Source organism: Berghia stephanieae, chromosome 7 (genome assembly GCF_034508935.2).
Source record: "Berghia stephanieae isolate SIO BIC M18660-M18661 chromosome 7, UCSD_Bste_1.3, whole genome shotgun sequence".
Classification (NCBI taxonomy): domain Eukaryota; kingdom Metazoa; phylum Mollusca; class Gastropoda; order Nudibranchia; family Aeolidiidae; genus Berghia; species Berghia stephanieae.
In genome coordinates, this window is record NC_088366.1 from 13801939 (window position 1) to 13819372 (window position 17434).

General features: G+C 37.3%; 1 long non-coding RNA gene across 1 annotated transcript; it reads right to left on the reverse strand.

Annotated features, from left to right (window-relative positions):
* Nucleotides 1-979: 979 nt before the first annotated feature.
* On the reverse strand, nt 980-4349 carry LOC144976734 (uncharacterized). The gene is made up of 3 exons (XR_013646162.1): nt 4246-4349; nt 3109-3282; nt 980-1933 (listed from the first exon to the last, which is right to left on the reverse strand). It is a non-coding gene; the product is annotated as an uncharacterized LOC144976734 (long non-coding RNA).
* Between the last annotated feature and the right edge of the window lie 13085 nt (nt 4350-17434).

Consider the following 17434-nt stretch of genomic DNA (forward strand, 5'->3'; position numbering starts at 1 on the left):
AAGTGTGACACTTCTTAAATTATATTTATAAACATACGTTTTTAAATTGCCGAAAATGTTTATGTTGCTATGCCTTCTGTACGTGGTTTCATCACATAGAATTATTTTTTGAATTGTTCTTGCTTTTTTATATTCAGAATTGAAATAAATAAATAAATCATAACTGTGAAATTGAATGTAAGCTTCAGTTTACTATACGAAAACAGATAAAATGGACGTTTCGGGTTTCCCCTTCATCAACAACACATGATGAATTAAAAACTACAAGCGAATGAGATAATGTGGTAGTGGCGTTGTTAAGATGCATAAACAAAAACATTGATGGGCAGGAAATTGTATGCTACTTTGTGAGGAAGAGCGAATTAAAACAGAGCAATAGAAATTTATAAAAGGTGCGTACTTAATTATGTTAAAAGAGGGGAGACGGGGAGGAACTGTGTAATGCAGTATAGGAGACAGTGAACTAAAATAAAGTGTGGACTATTGTTGGAAAATAAATACAATGGAATTGGAAATAAATACAAATTGTAAGGGATGTAGGTATTAATATATTAGTGGCATTAGCGGCAGCAGAAGCAACAGTAGAAATAGTAGTAGTAGTAGTAGTAGTAGTAGTAGTAGTAGTAGTAGTAGTAGTAGTAGTAGTAGTAGTAGTAGTAGTAGTAGCAGCAGTAGTAGTAGGGATGCAGAAAATAAAGACAGGCATTTCAATTTTGACACGGCGCCGCCAAGTCTGGGACTTTTTTGTCCTAGTGCGGAAGTCTGCTATATTTTTCTACTATCACAAACGATATGAACACGGGACTGGGACAGTCCTGTCCCTTGATTTTTTAGCATTTCACAACGGCTTGGGACACAACGTGACTGTTTTGTCCCGTCCCAATAGGTGCGGAAGATTCCTCTAAATTCTATATGTTACAGATTTGGGACAGGACTGTCCCAGGACAGTCCTGTCCTAGTGCGGAAGAGGGTTAAAATTTCTAACATAGATGCACCAAAAACTAGCATATAAATTTCTTTCAAATTTAAACACAATGTTTCTTTCATAAATAGCTATATCATGAAAACTCTTGGAATAATTTTTTTAGAATTTTTATTTGATTTCAACTGAAAATTTAGCGCGGATCGACAGGAACAAATGAATTTTAAAATTTATAAAATTGCTAAATTTTAATTTACCCCCAAACACTTACATCATGATGTAAAACACATCATAGAAAAGATTCTGAATAAATTTGAAGATAATTTACAGGAAAATGACTAAGGTAGGATTGCTAGAAAATCAGACAAATGACATAAAACAGACATTTGAGAAAGCGCAAGCTTTTTCTATAATTTGACATAAAAGGCTGATTTTGCAGACAACTAAAAGAAATGATCCATCAAACTTTCAAAATATGACCGTAATAGGACAAGAAAACGAAAATTTTGTAGATTGATCTAAGTCTAAAAAAAATTATAATCCGTTCACTAACCCATACCCCTTAGATAAAAAAAAATGCTGTAAAATTGATTTTTTTACGCCCAGAGATAAAATAATTTTGTGGTCAAATATGATGTCATACCTTATGAATTCATCATTATAATCACAAAACCTAATTATTTACTGTATACAATAGGTTATACAGATGATTTCTAGATATATTAAATGATTTTTCAAAATATGATATGGCACGCTATCCTCATTTTTCATTTTTTTATTCTACTTGAGAGACAAGTCGTATAAAATTAGATATCTAGTCAAGTTGAACTGCAAAATCAATTCTATTTTAGACAATAAAACAGTTAAATAGTGCACTAGCTCTGAATAAAAAGCAATTTGCTTTCCCAAACCCTTGGAATAAAAATCTCTTTCGCCTCAATACAGAAAAAGTCAACACTACTTGTTTGCCACCACTTTTTTTGTAGTTCCACAAAGAGGGTTGATCCTGCTCTGGATGGAAAAATTGGAATAAAAAAGAGTCACATTTCATTAGCAATTTTTGGAAATGGCATTATTGTCATAAAATGCATTTGTCAAAGACATAGCAATTTTTAAAAAATGATCATTATTCACACCAACACACTTGAAATTTCATTGGTTTTACATCCCTAGAACAAAACTCTTGGCAACAAACTATAGTCTGTCGTTAAGTTACTACATTCAGTAGTAATTCAATTCAAATGATGCTTTGCCATTTTCATTTAGAAAAATGAGCATTTATTTTATTGATCACCAATAAAAAATGTAAAGGCGCTATGGAGATTTGTCTGGCAGGTGAGAGTGTGGCTCTACCGTGTGAGCTATCCACGAACGAATCGGCGGTCCACTCACTTTTCTGAATTAAAAATTCACCCCATACACCGGAGCATACTCAATGTCTCAATCGTTTCTATGTTATATGTTTGTGTTGAGAATATTGGCTATTAAGCTTAACTGCTGGTCAAAATTATTCGCGATGGTGGTGTACGAACGAATCGGCGGTCTCAAGAAGTGGGTGAGAGAGGGATCTAGTAATGACTTTGAGTTTGAAACGAATATTTTTGTGTTCGTGGATAGCTCACACGATAGAGCCACACTCTCACCTGCCAGGCGGAGTTGTCGTACCAATAAGGTCGCAGGTTCAAACCCCACCACCGCCGCGAAAAATTTTTTATTCTCTATTGTCTTCTGGCACTTTTCTATTCACTTCATATCTTGTTGTTACCAACATAAGTGCCTGCTCCACTCACTTTTCTGAATTAAAAATTCACCCCATACACCGGAGCATACTCAATGTCTCAATCGTTTCTATGTTATATGTTTGTGTTGAGAATATTGGCTATTAAGCTTAACTGCTGGTCAAAATTATTCGCGATGGTGGTGTACGAACGAATCGGCGGTCTCAAGAAGTGGGTGAGAGAGGGATCTAGTAATGACTTTGAGTTTGAAACGAATATTTTTGTGTTCGTGGATAGCTCACACGGTAGAGCCACACTCTCACCTGCCAGGCGGAGTTGTCGTACCAATAAGGTCGCAGGTTCAAACCCCACCACCGCCGCGAAAAATTTTTTATTCTCTATTGTCTTCTGGCACTTTTCTATTCACTTCATATCTTGTCTTTATGGAGATTTGACAACATTACTAACCATTGTCAAAAAGTGCATGCAGACACTCTGGTCTGCTGGCCCAGATGATGGTTTGCTGATTGATGAGTTTTGCCACAGGTTTGCCTCAACACACCTTGCCAGAATAGCCCTTGAGCCAGCATCATTATGGATTGTCAGGACACCAGTAACGCCAACAGTGTTCTTTCATGTTAGCTGTCGATGAAAACAAAAAATTAAATTAAATTCACTACAGCGAAATAGGCACATACATGCCAATGCTAAAGTTTATAACAGCAACACTTCGCATGTTGAACGGGACATACCGTCTGTTAGGCGATATTACAATTTCTTCGGACAGAGACAACGCAGTTAACGGCCAAGTACACATTTTACAACTGAGTCCGGTGAGAGAAAGTGAGCAAAGTGCCTTTTCCAAGAGTTCAACTATGCGCCGAGCGAGGCTCGAGCCCAGGACCTTCCTGTCCAAAAGCGAGTGTCATACCACTACGACATAGCCGTACGTAATTTTTAAAAATATAATAAAAATAATCACACTAATATAATTATCTCACATTGTCATCATCATAGGCATTTCAAAACTACTAATAATACTACCACTACAGATATCTTATCATTATAAAATATTACTCTCTCTCTCTCTCTCTCTCTCTCTCTCTCTCTCTCTCCATGAACATAACATACAAAACCCAATTTTCCGATATAAAAAAACAGCCCCCCCCCCCCCCCCAAAAAAAAAAGTTTTGAAAATGTATGGACGATGCATGCTGTGTCGGCCATAATAAAGATAATAACAATAACTGAATGAAAAGTATTTTTAAAGGACCCTGAGCCTGGAATGTCGTGAGTACTCGAAACCTCTTGATCTTGATAAAATTAGCAACCTTTTGACTGGGGATCGAACATTGAAACACCTGGTTTTAATCACCTGACATGGAAGGCTGATTTAAATTATTTGGGGGGGGGGGGGAATTAGTATTTTAATTTTTTAAAAGCCCTGTTATTGTTATTTTTCACAAAATAAAGTAATAAATTAAGTAATTCGCGGTAGCGACAAATGTGTCGTCAGCTGATGCACAATCAACAAACACACAACCCCAAAGCATGTTTAGTTATAAAAATAAGAAATGAATTAAAATGTGCATTTCGTATGCTTACCTTGTAAACTGAGTATTCTGTGACTTGAAAAGAGTGAAGAATTACCAAAGTCCGTCAAAATCAACTTGTAATAATAGTAATAATAATAATGTGATTGTGATGAGATGAAGGGTTCACTTTTTGACTTCCAGATAATTCATTGTATATTGCAGTTCTATCCGTATAAAATGTTATATTTTTAGTAATTACGCAAATTCTATTTTTAGTAAAAGTACAAATAAGCTCTGGCGTTATTTGCAGTGGTAGTACAAATAAGCGTAGCCTAAAAAATATAATAAAATAAATAAATCCAATGGAAACCTCGTCATACTGCCATGTTTGAGACTAAGACAAAATTGGCAGTATAACGTGTATGGCGGCATATTGAATTTGGTCAATGTTGTTTAGGATTCGAACAGTAGGTACTTGAAATCACTGTCTGAACTCACACTTTTAACAACTCGGTCTAAACAGCTCTTTTACAAACACACACACACATACACACACGAAAATGGAAAGCATCTAACAGATTTATCATTTTTTCATTGTGATCAATAACTTGGAAGACAATTTTGTTGAGTAGGAAGCTTTAACGGTATACTAAGATTTTATTTCTATTATTTTTATATAAACATTCTCTCTCTCTCTCTCTCTCTCTCTCTCTCTCTCTCTCTCTCTCTCTCTTTCTCTCTCTATCTCTATCTCTCTCCCACACACACTCTCTCTCCAACACACAATCACACACACACTATCTCTCTCTCACACACACACGCACACTCTCTCTCTCTCCAACACACAATCACACACACTCTCTCTTCCTCTCTCTTCCTCTCTCTCTCTCATACTCTCTCTCTCTCTCTCTCTCTCTCTCTCTCTCTCTCTTTCTCTTGTGTCAATGGAATTTATTGAATCCGACTTCAGGAATAAATGATAACGTTGAGGATAATGATGATGATTGAGAGGAGATAGTTGAGTAGGAAGAGTAGGAGCAGGAGTCGTTGGAGGAGGAGAAATAGAAGTATTAGGAAGAGGAGGAGCAGGAGAATAGGAAGAGGCGGAGAATGGTGAGGATTATAGGGAGGATGAGTATGAAGGGGGGGGAGGAGAGAAGAGAAGAGAAGGAGGAGAAGTATAAGAAAGATAAAAGAGGTAGTAGTAGGAGGAGGAGAAGAAGGAGAATAAGAAGGGGATGAGGAGGAGAGAATAGAAATAGTTGGAGGAAGAGGAGGAGGAGGAGAGGGAAGGGAAAGAGGAGGAGAAGAAGGAATTGTGGATGAGGAAGAGGTGGAAGGTGTCGATGATGACGTCAATGGTAATTAATAATACAACTTAAAATGTAATCATGCGATGAATATGCAATCATATTTCGTTGTTTGTCTATTTAGCAACCCACATGATAACGCCCTGCAAACAAACACAGGCCTCAACCGTTTTGTTGACGTTATGAAACAAGCAGATTAATATACTGTATTTACATTGTTAATATATATATATATATATATATATATATATATATATATATATATATATATATATATATAAATATATATATATATATATATATATATATATATATATATATATATATATATATATATATATTTGTACACACTGAATAGTATTGAACATAGACCTAATCACATAACAAAGAAAAGTAATTATTTTGGCGTATGGCTGGACTTCCAAATTCATTTCGTTAACCCAGCTTCGGAAGTCTTCCTCCGCCCTAAGAATTGCTTCATATCCAACGGCAAGTTTAGCGACTATGCAGTAAAGGACGATGTGATCGCTTGTCTCTGGAGCTGCCTGACATTTCCGGCAGGCATCACTGTTCCCAAGTTTCCATCTGCACTTCTTTGATGCAGTTCTGCTATGTCCTGTTAAGAGGCGATTTGAATAAACCCAGCATTTCCTGGTATTGTAGAATGCAGGCATTTTTTGGGGGTGACCTTATATCATGTTTCCTCCTCTTGGTATTTCCCTGTTTCACATTTCTCTCCAGTTCTCTTCCACGTTGATGTCTAATCTTTTCAACTGACAGATCGATAAAACTGAAAAGAAAAATAAATTACGGACAATGATGAATAATTTTCATAGTGCAACAGCGACTATTATTTTCTAACATACTATAAATATCAGCAATTACAATTTTACAGTAATACATCATTCATACTGTAATCATACTGTAATCATTTGCAATCATTCAATTTCTAGTCAGATGTTGCATTTGTAAACATTATTGACGGTGTTAACCTTGCTGTATTTAACACGATGACCAGATTTTTCCAAAGCCTTGCATTATAGTTTGCCGAATTAGAATTTTGCTTCCTTTGCTTGACAGAAATGCTGTTCGGTTTCAAAAAGCAAGATAATCACTGCTAACATGAATTTCTACATTGGATTCCTTTACTATCGTGTGGTGATCTTATGCTCGTGATCCTTAATACTTACACTTCTGGGCCCGTTTTCATGAACGAGGACTAGATTTAGTAATTTACTAGTCTTGTAAATAACTAACTAGTCTAAAGCCCAGGTGTCTAAAATAGTCGGATTTTATGAACGCTTTCTAGTCTCGGACTAGTTAGTCCCTTGCCTAGAAGGTAAGATACACCCGCTTTCATACTTACAACGCAAAAGATTTCCAAAGAGGAAATTAGCAACACATGTGATTTTGACAGTCGACTGATAGAGACTGCAATGATGTCCATCGTCGACTGTCAATTCTATATTTAGGTCAATGGCAGTTTCATTGAGACGACGAACACTGTGACACAAAGTAATAAGAACAGAGGAAGCATAAGAGGCTCTCGCCGGCTTCGCGATAGGTTAACGAGAGTTGAGAAGTGCGCGTCAAGTTCTTTCGCCTCGCCCCGTTTTACGAAAAGGCATAGTGCATCAGTCTACGATTACTCACAGTATTCTTGTAATTGGATTGTTCTTTTTATTCACTTTTTTTTGTTATTGAAATCGTGTGGCATGATGTAAACGTGGTTATGATATAATAGGTAAATAAAACGTTATTAACAATTGTGACAAGTGAATGAATAAAATGGATAACAATCATCAAGAAATTATTGACAATGACAACCTTCTACTTGACAATAGCATTGATTCCATAACTTTAGAGCGTGGTAACAATGTTGAATTTCATTCAGAGTTGGATATTGGTTTTAACATCGCCATTAACACAAGTGTCGCAAAGAACCCTCAACGTAAAAGCAAACGTAACAGAGTACAACACTGTTCTGCCATCAATTGTCAAAAGAATAGATTTGACAATCCAGAATTGTCTTTTTTTCGATTTCCGAAAGACAAAGACAGATGCCGGCGGTGGGTTATCAACACCAGACGAGAGGATCTTTTAACTAAACCTGTTCACAAACTTTTTAGTGGAAATGTTTTGTGCGCAGATCATTTCGAGGATTCTCAATTTACATCAAGCACAAGAAAACAACTGAAACGACTAAAAGCTGTTCCAACACTGTCCGATGTCCCAAATCGCTGTAAAACTTTTGAAAATCCGAAAGCAAGATGCCCCCCTAAACTAAGGCTACCTCTAACCCCAACAACTTCCACATCAGGTGAAGCAACAGAAAAGAAATTCCAAATCCAGAAAACGTGGAAAATTTAATAAAAGGTCGAAATGAAAAGGAGAAACAAATTCGAGATTTAAAGCGAAAACTCCAATCACAAAGAAAAAGAATTAAACGCCTGTCTTACAAAACAAACAAGTCCTCGGCAAGAAGGGAAATAGAGGAAATCAAAGAAAAATCTGGAAAATATCTTAGCAAACCAACACATGACTACTTCTGTAAGCAATTGGACCTATCAATATGTAAAGGGAGAAGATGGAGTGCCAAAGAAAAGAGTTATGCATTGTCATTATACCACGCCTCCCCCAAAGCATATCGTCTATTACAGCGACAGTTCTTCCTTCCTTCAGTTGATACTCTGCGTCGATTGATCAGAAAAATTGACACCTATCCCGGTTTTTCGGACAAAATTAAAACAGCTCTCAAAGTTGAAGTGGCCTCGATGAGTGTTCAGGAGAAACAATGTTTTGTTATGTTTGATGAAATGTCACTTAAAAAGTCTCTCAGCTATAACGCGGTAAAGGATTTTGTTGAAGGTCTTGAAGATTTTGGGGGTATATTGGACTCAGGCACTAAAACTGGAACTTCTGCATTGGTATTCATGGATCGTGGGCTCATTAAAAAAATGGAAACAGCCATTTGGTTATTTCATTTCTAAACTGTCAAGTCAACAGACTTGAAAACTTTGATCATCGACGCAATTAATCACCTGACGTCAATAGGACTGTTTGTCAAGGCACTAATTTGTGATCAAGGATCAAATAATCAAGCGGTTGCGAAGTCTTTTGGAGCAACACCAGATACGCCATTCTTTATGAACGGACATGATAAAATACTAGTATTCTTTGATCCACCTCACCTGATAAAAAGCGTCAGAAACAACCTCCTCAATCACGACGTTTATATTGCAGGTGGTGGAACGGCGTGATGGCAATCCATCACAGATTTCTATTTGAAAGACAAAGAATTCCCCCTTCGTATTGCACCTAAACTCACCCAGAAACATATAGATATTCCTCCCTTCGGAAAAATGAAAGTGAGTCTTGCTACACAAGTGATTAGCCACAGCGTTGCCATGGGCATATCATTTATGTGCTCTGTCAATATATTGCCTTCAACTCATATGGCTACTTCTACATTTTTGGAGAAATTTGATAAACTTTTCAACGTTTTCAACATTTGTGGCAATAAGTCACCGGCCACGTATTCTCATCCTATCACTTCAACATCTTCCCATATACCTTTCCTCAAGCAGATGTTGGAATGGCTAAAGGATTTGCGCTATGGAACACAATGGAATAAAAGACCAGCTGTTCGAATTCCTTGTATCAGTGGATGGATCATGAATATCAATGCTTTGTTGTTACTTGTTCGTGACCTTGTTGAAAATGTTGACGGAGTGGATTACCTGCTGACCAACCGTCTTAATCAAGACTGTCTAGAAAATCTATTTTCCGTAATAAGAGGAAAGGGGATCCATCGTAACAACCCAGACGCACAACAATTCCGACATGCCCTCCGACAAGTAATGGTTGATAGCCTCTTGATACCGAGTGAAGGAAGCAGCTGCCAAGAAGATATGGATTCTGTTTTATTAAATTTTACATCTCCCGCAGAATCGGGCCTTTTCTCCCTCCCAATCGCTACAGATGTTCCCAAAGAGCCCACCCACATTGTCAACTTAGTCAAATCCTGCAAAATGTCAGATGTTATCTAACTGGAAAACGTTGTGGCATACATCAGTGGATATGCCTTAAGGAAAATCAGCGAGGCTAATGTCGTCTGCGGAAACTGTCTTGGTCACCTCGAAGACAAAGGCAATGATGCTCTACATTTGTCTTTAATCAAGCAAAAGCAGGTTAACGATTGTCGGCACGGCGGATTGAAAAAGCCAAGTTTTCGTTTGGTGCAGTTGGTTGGGTTGTTTGAAATGATATTTCAAACCAATGTTGAAGGATATGTTGGATTGAGAAATGTTCGCAAGCTTCTAAAAACGAAGATGTTAGAGGGAACGGTATCGGCAAGTGTGAAATACGAAGATTGCAATTGCCCAACAGTTGATAGACTTGCTGATATCTTTTTGACTGTAAGACTTCACCATGAGCTGCGCTTGAGAAATGAGGCAACACTAGAGGAGAAATCATCGAAGAAAAACAAGAAGTTAAAAAGTGTTGCAGCACCAATAACAAGAAAGGAAGCAAACAGCTGTATGTGTCATCCTATGATATAAAGGTAGGCGGACAAACAAATTGACAAGAAAAATCTACTATAATATGTAAAATTAATGACATTCTGTTCCAAAATTTATATTTCTTGGCAACCTGCGAGTTTAAAAAGGATAGCCAAAAAAAAAAAAAAGCATCGCTATTTATTTACACTACACTATCGTCACCACAAAGCCACAAAGTAAATTATTACTATTACTTCATTACTTTGTGTTTCACGTTCTGAACCACCGCCCAACGATTTGACGCGCAGCTTGCAAAGTCACGCGTTCGTGAACTGAGGACATGGAGCGAAGAGAGCTTGCTTCCTCTGTTCCTATTACTTTGTGACTGTGATTGAAACTCAAAGAAATTTTTTAAAAAATCAAAACAAAAACAAAACAAACAAAAAACAATTACACAAAAGAGAAAGTGTATTCTGGGTAATCACATTATGTCAGTCAATTGCAATGTCAACAGAATAACTTTTGTCTCCACTATACTTTCTAATCATTGGGGAGGGGGGGGGGTTCTTTGACGCAAACCCTTTGATTTCGGAGTCTTTGTTCACTCTCAACTCACGTGCCGATAGATTCAGTTTTTTTAAAAGTTTTTACTCATAAAAATGTGTACTTTTGACGATCTGCACCTATCTTATATTGGGTGGGGTTCCTGGCCTCCCATAGTGGGCAGGGAGGCACTTATTGTGTCTTCTATTCCTTTATATATGTCTTCTAACTCACTCTCTGTCTTTGTCATGGTTTTGTCCTGGCCCTGGCCGGATACTCTAGCTGAGAGGGAAACAGACAAATGTTTAGTTAGTTTTGGGAGATGATATTTTTTTCCTTGTAAATCATCTCTCTGTTATGCATTGTATTATGTTTTCTTTATATTATATATACAATTTGTAAAACATTTGAGTGTGTTCCTCATAGTGAGGACCTGTGCTTGTGTCTGGATGAGACTTTTAGTGATCTCAAAAAACTAAGTACGTTGATAGTTGTGACGAACGATTTTCTTTCACTGCGTGTTTATTTATCATTCGTCAGCGTCTCTTTTAAAACCACTTCAAACCTAGTGGACGAGACGTATATTTGATTAACACCTCCAGCTAGGATACTCAGAACATGGACAGCCTTTCTCCAATAAAACTCTAAATCTTGCTAACGGAAAAATTGACAATAGATGGGAAGCCTTTCCATTGTATAACCGAACACTCACTTTCAGCTTAAGGCTTATTTACCTGTTCAAATTGTCTGCCCATTGTATCCATGCCTCCTGCTAATTACCTTTTCCAAACAAGACTCCAACGTGCATAGGCCCTGAGGTCCTTGTCTCGTTCAAGAGTAGCTAAAATTGCAATTACTGTCCTAAGCTCTCCGGTAATTCTCCGTTATTTTTTTCTTACCAAAGCATCTGGGTATCATTGGCTATCTAAAACAGGAACATTCTTCTGATTGGCTATTCCCATAATTCAGACGCGTTCTTCCATTTCACAAAATCAAATTCATCTCTGAATTTAATCACCCACATGCTAAGAAGCCCAAGAAAGAAGAGCTATCTCTCCAATTTCAAACTTGTAAAAGTTTGTCATCCCTCGGCTGGAGGTAAAATTGAATTATTGGTTAACATTCAAGGTGGAACGAGATATTACTGTGAATTCAATTTAATCTATCTAGTATTAATATTATAGTTTGTGTATATATTTTAATTGTGCTATTCCATGGATGTTCGTAAGTTGGAATACCTGTACAAAACTATATCTCTATGTATCTTATATTATAGTTAACAGTTGTTTGAGCTATGTTATTATTTCATTTATATTCAATATGTATATTGCTTGAATGTCTGTACCCTACCGCCAATCGCCGGCCACACATCATAACCTCAATTATAATTAATAAAAATGAATAAAGAAATACCAGGGACACAACCCTGTTAAATTCTCATCATGTAAGATAGCTCGACTGTCAGTTGATGGTTGATGCAAATATACTAACTACCATTATCATGGAGTTACTGCTTCTCCTTGCCTTTGTCGGCAAATAAAGGCTATTATGATGTGTCGCTCAAGGCGATTCGATGGCGAAAGACAAACTCGATTGGCTCTAAGACCTTGTTGTTTTAACTCTTAATTTGAAGGTCCTTTCCCGTGTCCTTGGAGCACCCAATCGTGCCGAATCCCTGCATCCCAGTCCGTGAATAGGGGTAAACCCCTGATGTCAGCCCCTAACTACAACACACTGTTGTGAAGTCCAGAAAACTCCGCAAGCAGGCGCCAACCCTGGAACTAGCTGATACATTTGCCTCATTCAAGCAAGCCGGCGGGATAAAGATAAGCCAAACGGGCTTATACCATTTTCAAATGTATTTTCCACAGACACAAATGATTATATCAAAATAAATAGATAAATAAATAATAAATTAGATCCACTCAATTAGAGCTATTCTTCCTGATATTAAATAAATACTTATTCTTTCTATCTTTTCCTGTAACAATCTAATTAAACTTTATGTATAGAATTGTTATTATTGCATTTGGGCGTTACTATTGTCTTGACTCACTTGTTATTAATACAATTAAGTTATAAGGGATCCTAAGGCAATTCTTAATCACCCCCTAGATTAAACCTGAGCCGTTTGTGGTATAGGTTGAGTGGTGCAGCTGGTAACGAGAGCCATAGCGCGCATACTAGTTCGAATCCAGACCATTGAGCTATCGATTGGACTCGATCCCACAAAAATAACACACAACCCGCCACAATAGTGTGCTCTTGGAATCTACATCTGTTTCTTATTTGAACCAGTTCCCCTATGTCTTACTTTTTCTTGGGTGCTTTAATTGTAATTCTAAAACTTTTTACTTTGACATTTTCTTCCTTTTTACCGGCGCTGATATGACCTTAATGTGTTGCAAGCGCCGTAAAACCCTTAAAAACAAACAAAAAAATACTTATCTTATAGTTTTTTAAAGCCAGCGTCAATGGCAACAGGACACTTTTTGCCTCTGTCATTCGTAACCGACGTATTTTCTTTTCGAACCGAAGCGCACTCAATCTAAAAATACCGGCGATCTTGTTGGCGCTATGATGTCTCCTAGTAACTAGACTCAGACTAAAGCATGAAGTCTTGCCTCGGCTAATGACTAAAACTTGACCAAACTTAGTCCGAAGGTGCCGTGAGACCAAGCGCTAGTCCGCGTTCTTGAAAACGACCCCAGGGGCCTTACGCCTCGAAGCGGTATTAAGTCGGGATTTGGAAAATGAAGAAAACCGGTTTTAAAGTGGGAATGGTCAAAATTATCAAATTTCAGTTTTTGGTTGTGTCATGTCAGAAGCTACAATCATTTTTCTACATGAAAACATAATAATTAGACATAAATATTGAGGACAAGTTATATAAATTTAAAGTTTGAAAAAGCAACTATCAATGACATTCAAAACGAGAGTTGACTTTCTCTCAGAGAGCGACCATTTCCAAGACTTAGTAATATTAAGTCTTTTCCTCCACCAATACCATGTAAGATACCACAGCAAAGGGCGTGTCTTTCTTTATCTCAGAGAAAGCATGACTGTTTCCACAATTTCATGGTTCAACCAATAATGAACTTTGAAAACTGTAAACAAGTCCAGGGTATTCCCTGACAACTTTACAAATGAATGATTCTGATTGGTCAACGCTAATCACATGCGCCTGTTGGCCATTAAAATGCCCGGGCAATGTGTCATGACGTCAGCATGCGTAGGTTACATATGTACCCACCACGTGCTATTATTTCTTTGTCTAGCTGCATTGGTTCATGATCGAGGTGAGGGTCCTTTGTCCCTCTTTCTTTATTCATGAAATTATAGGACATGCTAAGACTTTAATTGGGTGGGGTTCTAGACCTCCCATAGTGGGCAGGGGGGTACTTACTGTCTTCATCCCCCTATATCTGTCTTTGTCTTGGAATGAGATTACTCGGTTTGGTCATGGCCCTGACCGGATACCCTTGGTGAGAGGGGAAACAGTCAAATGTATAGTTAGTTTTGGGAGATGACATTTTTTTCCTTGTAAATAACCTCTCTGTTATGTAATGTATTATGTTTTGTTTACATATCATAATATGATTTGTAAACATTTGAGTGTATTCCTCTTAGCGGGGACCGGTGCTTGTGACTGGATAAGACTTTTAGGTTTTATCTCAAACTAAGTACTTCGATAGAGAGAGAGAGAGAGAGAGAGAGAGAGAGAGAGAGAGAGAGAGTTTTGTGCTTTCTTTGTATACTGAAAGAAGGGGGAGGGGGAGTCATTTTAGACAATCAACAATGTTAGTGAACGCTAAGAAAAAATTGAGAGGTTCAATAACATGTTTTCATGTAAGTCATTGCACAATAAACCCCAATCCCTCCTCCTCAAGCTGTCATCTGACTCAAAATGGAAACAATGCAATGAATAATTTTACCAGCCATTTCTTTAATTGCAATCTCATTGGTCAACATGTTTCCAGTTGATTGACTATGACTTACTTTGAAACAAATAAATGCTTTCTTAAACTATCTCTACAATTCTTTGCTCCGCCTCCATCCCTTTCTTCATGTCTACCTCACTCTATCCGTCTCCCTTTTATTTCTTTCACACATACAAACACACACACACACACAGAGAGAGAGAGAGAGAGAGAGAGAGAGAGAGAGAGAGAGAGAGAGAATTATACATTCAGGTTTCAATCTTTACTCTATGTCCCTCCCGCCCTCTTAATGCACAAGCAGTCTCTCTCTCCTCCCCCTCTCGCTCCTCTTTTTCTCTCTCTTTCTCTCTCTCTCTCTCTCTCTCTCTCTCTCTCTTTCTCACTCTCTCACGTGTGTGTGCGTGTGCGGGTGTGTTTGTGTGTGTGTGTATTTTACTCTCTCATTCTTTCTCTTCCTCTCTCCTTCTGTTTCTTGATATTTCTTTCCCTGCCCACACGGCTTCACATAGTTTCAAAACTGTACTTTGAAATTATAAACCCTTCTCTAAAAAAAATAGACATTAGTTCCTTCAAAAACAATCTGTCAGAGGAACTAGGAAGAATGGATATACCATCAGCACAGAAAACAGACGAGGTACTGCGCAACGTCATCGACAGGCATGCGCCAAAGACAACTAGAATAATAAATTCCAGGAAACCGTCTCCGTGGTTTAACCAGAGTGAAAAAACTGCCAAAAGGGAAAAAAGGAATGCAGAGGCATCGTGGACAAAATCGGGCCTTGAGATTGACCGGCTGATATATATAGCAAAAAAGCATAAGTATAAAACCACCTGCAAAAGAGCAAAAAGAAACTATTATAACACAAAACTGTCATCAGTGAGGGACACTAAGGAATTTTTCTCTGTTTCAAAGGAACTTTTAGGGGAAGAAAAGGGCATGTGTCTACCCACTAATATCCCGGTAGAAAAGCAGCCGGATGCATTTTCAGATTTCTTTTCGGGAAAAATATCGAAAATTCGGAACAATTTGGACCTCGTGCAAAATGAAGATATAAATTTCCACCCTTTTTCGGGTTCACATGGATTCTCTTGTTTTAAAGAAACAACTGAAGAAGAAATTTCTAAAATAATTTTTTCATCTTCCTCGAAGTCATGTGATTTAGATCCTTTACCAACTAATATTTTGAAATTATGTCTTCCTGAATTGTTACCTTGCATAACTTATATTATAAATCAGTCACTTATCTCAGGACAAGTCCCAGATATCTATAAACATGCAATTGTAAAGCCTCTCATAAAAAAGCAAAATCTCAATGTAAATGACCTTAGTAACTACCGTCCCGTCTCAAATCTGCAATTTCTTTCTAAAATCCTTGAAAAAGTTGTACTCAGACGTCTTTCACAACATCTCCATGAAAACAATCTATGGGAAAAATTTCAGTCAGCTTATCGTTCTTACCACAGCACAGAAACTGCTCTGTGCTGTGTTGCGAGTGATTTGCTTGATGTTTTAGATAAAGGTTCTGTTTCTCTTCTGACATTGTTAGACCTTTCGGCGGCGTTTGATACTATTGATCACGGTATTCTCATTAAACGACTTAATATAACCTTTGGCTTGTCTGGGACTGTCTTGCAGTGGTTTGAATCTTATTTAGATGGCAGAAAGCAACAGGTTATGATTTTAGATAAACTTTCTCGTCAACATACATTGTCTTTTGGTGTTCCTCAAGGCTCTGTTTTGGGTCCAATTCTTTTTGTTTTGTATACTTCTCCATTATCTAATGTCATCACTGCTCATGGGCTGCGCTATCATCTCTATGCAGATGATACGCAACTTTATGCTACTGATAAAACTAAAAATCTCGAAAATATTGTGAAACGTGTGGAAGAATGTGTGACGGATGTGAAAGAGTGGATGGATGCAAACAAGTTGAAAATGAATGAGTCAAAAACAGAAGTGATGATTGTGGGAAATAGAGGGCAGTTGAAGGTGAATGATGGTCTTGAGGTGTTGATTGGGGGTGAAAAGATCAAAGTTTCAAAGACTGTGAAAAATTTGGGTGTCTATTTTGATTCAGAAATGAAAATGTCAGCTCACATTTCTGCTCTCTGTAAATCTTTATACTTTCAATTGAAGAAAATCAGTTCGATCCGTCAGTATATTGCAATTGGAACATGTAAAACATTGGTTGTTTCCCTCATTTTTTCGAAACTAGACTATTGTAACTCGCTGCTTGTCAACTTGCCTCAGGCTTCTATTAAACAATTGCAACTACTGCAAAACAGTGCAGCAAGATTAGTTTTTGGCAAAAAAAAAAATTGATCATGCAACCCCTTTGTTGGCCTCTCTCCACTGGTTGCCCATTGAAAAGCGCACATATTACAAAGCAGCGTGTCTTGTTTATAAGTGTTTGGCTGGTATAGCACCGGCATATCTCACAGATCACGTGGTCATGTGTAAATTTGAAAATTACACTTTAAGATCATGTAATGACCAAACGAAAATTTCGGAAAAAAGATCAAGAACAAAATGTGGTGATAGATCGTTTGCTTGTTTCGGCCCCAAGATTTGGAATGAACTACCACGTGGTCTGAGGGAGTGCAAGTCTTTACCTACTTTTAAAAAGAATCTCAAGACACATTTTTACTGTATTTGTTTTTCTTGACTCTATATGAATCCTTGATTTGGCTATGAATTGTTATTGTTGTTATTATTTTATTTTTTTATTTTTTCACTTAAAATTGATATTTATATTGTAAAGTGCCCAGAGCTTGTGTTTTACACGAGAATGAGCGCTATATAAATGTGTATTATTATTATTATTATTATTCTCTAACCTTTGGCATTTTGAAATCGTATTTCCTCTAATAAATAAGACAAAAATGTCACATTAATATTTCTTATTTCATTGATTCTTTATTTAAATATCAAAAATTCTTCAAACAGTGAGCAATGTTATAAA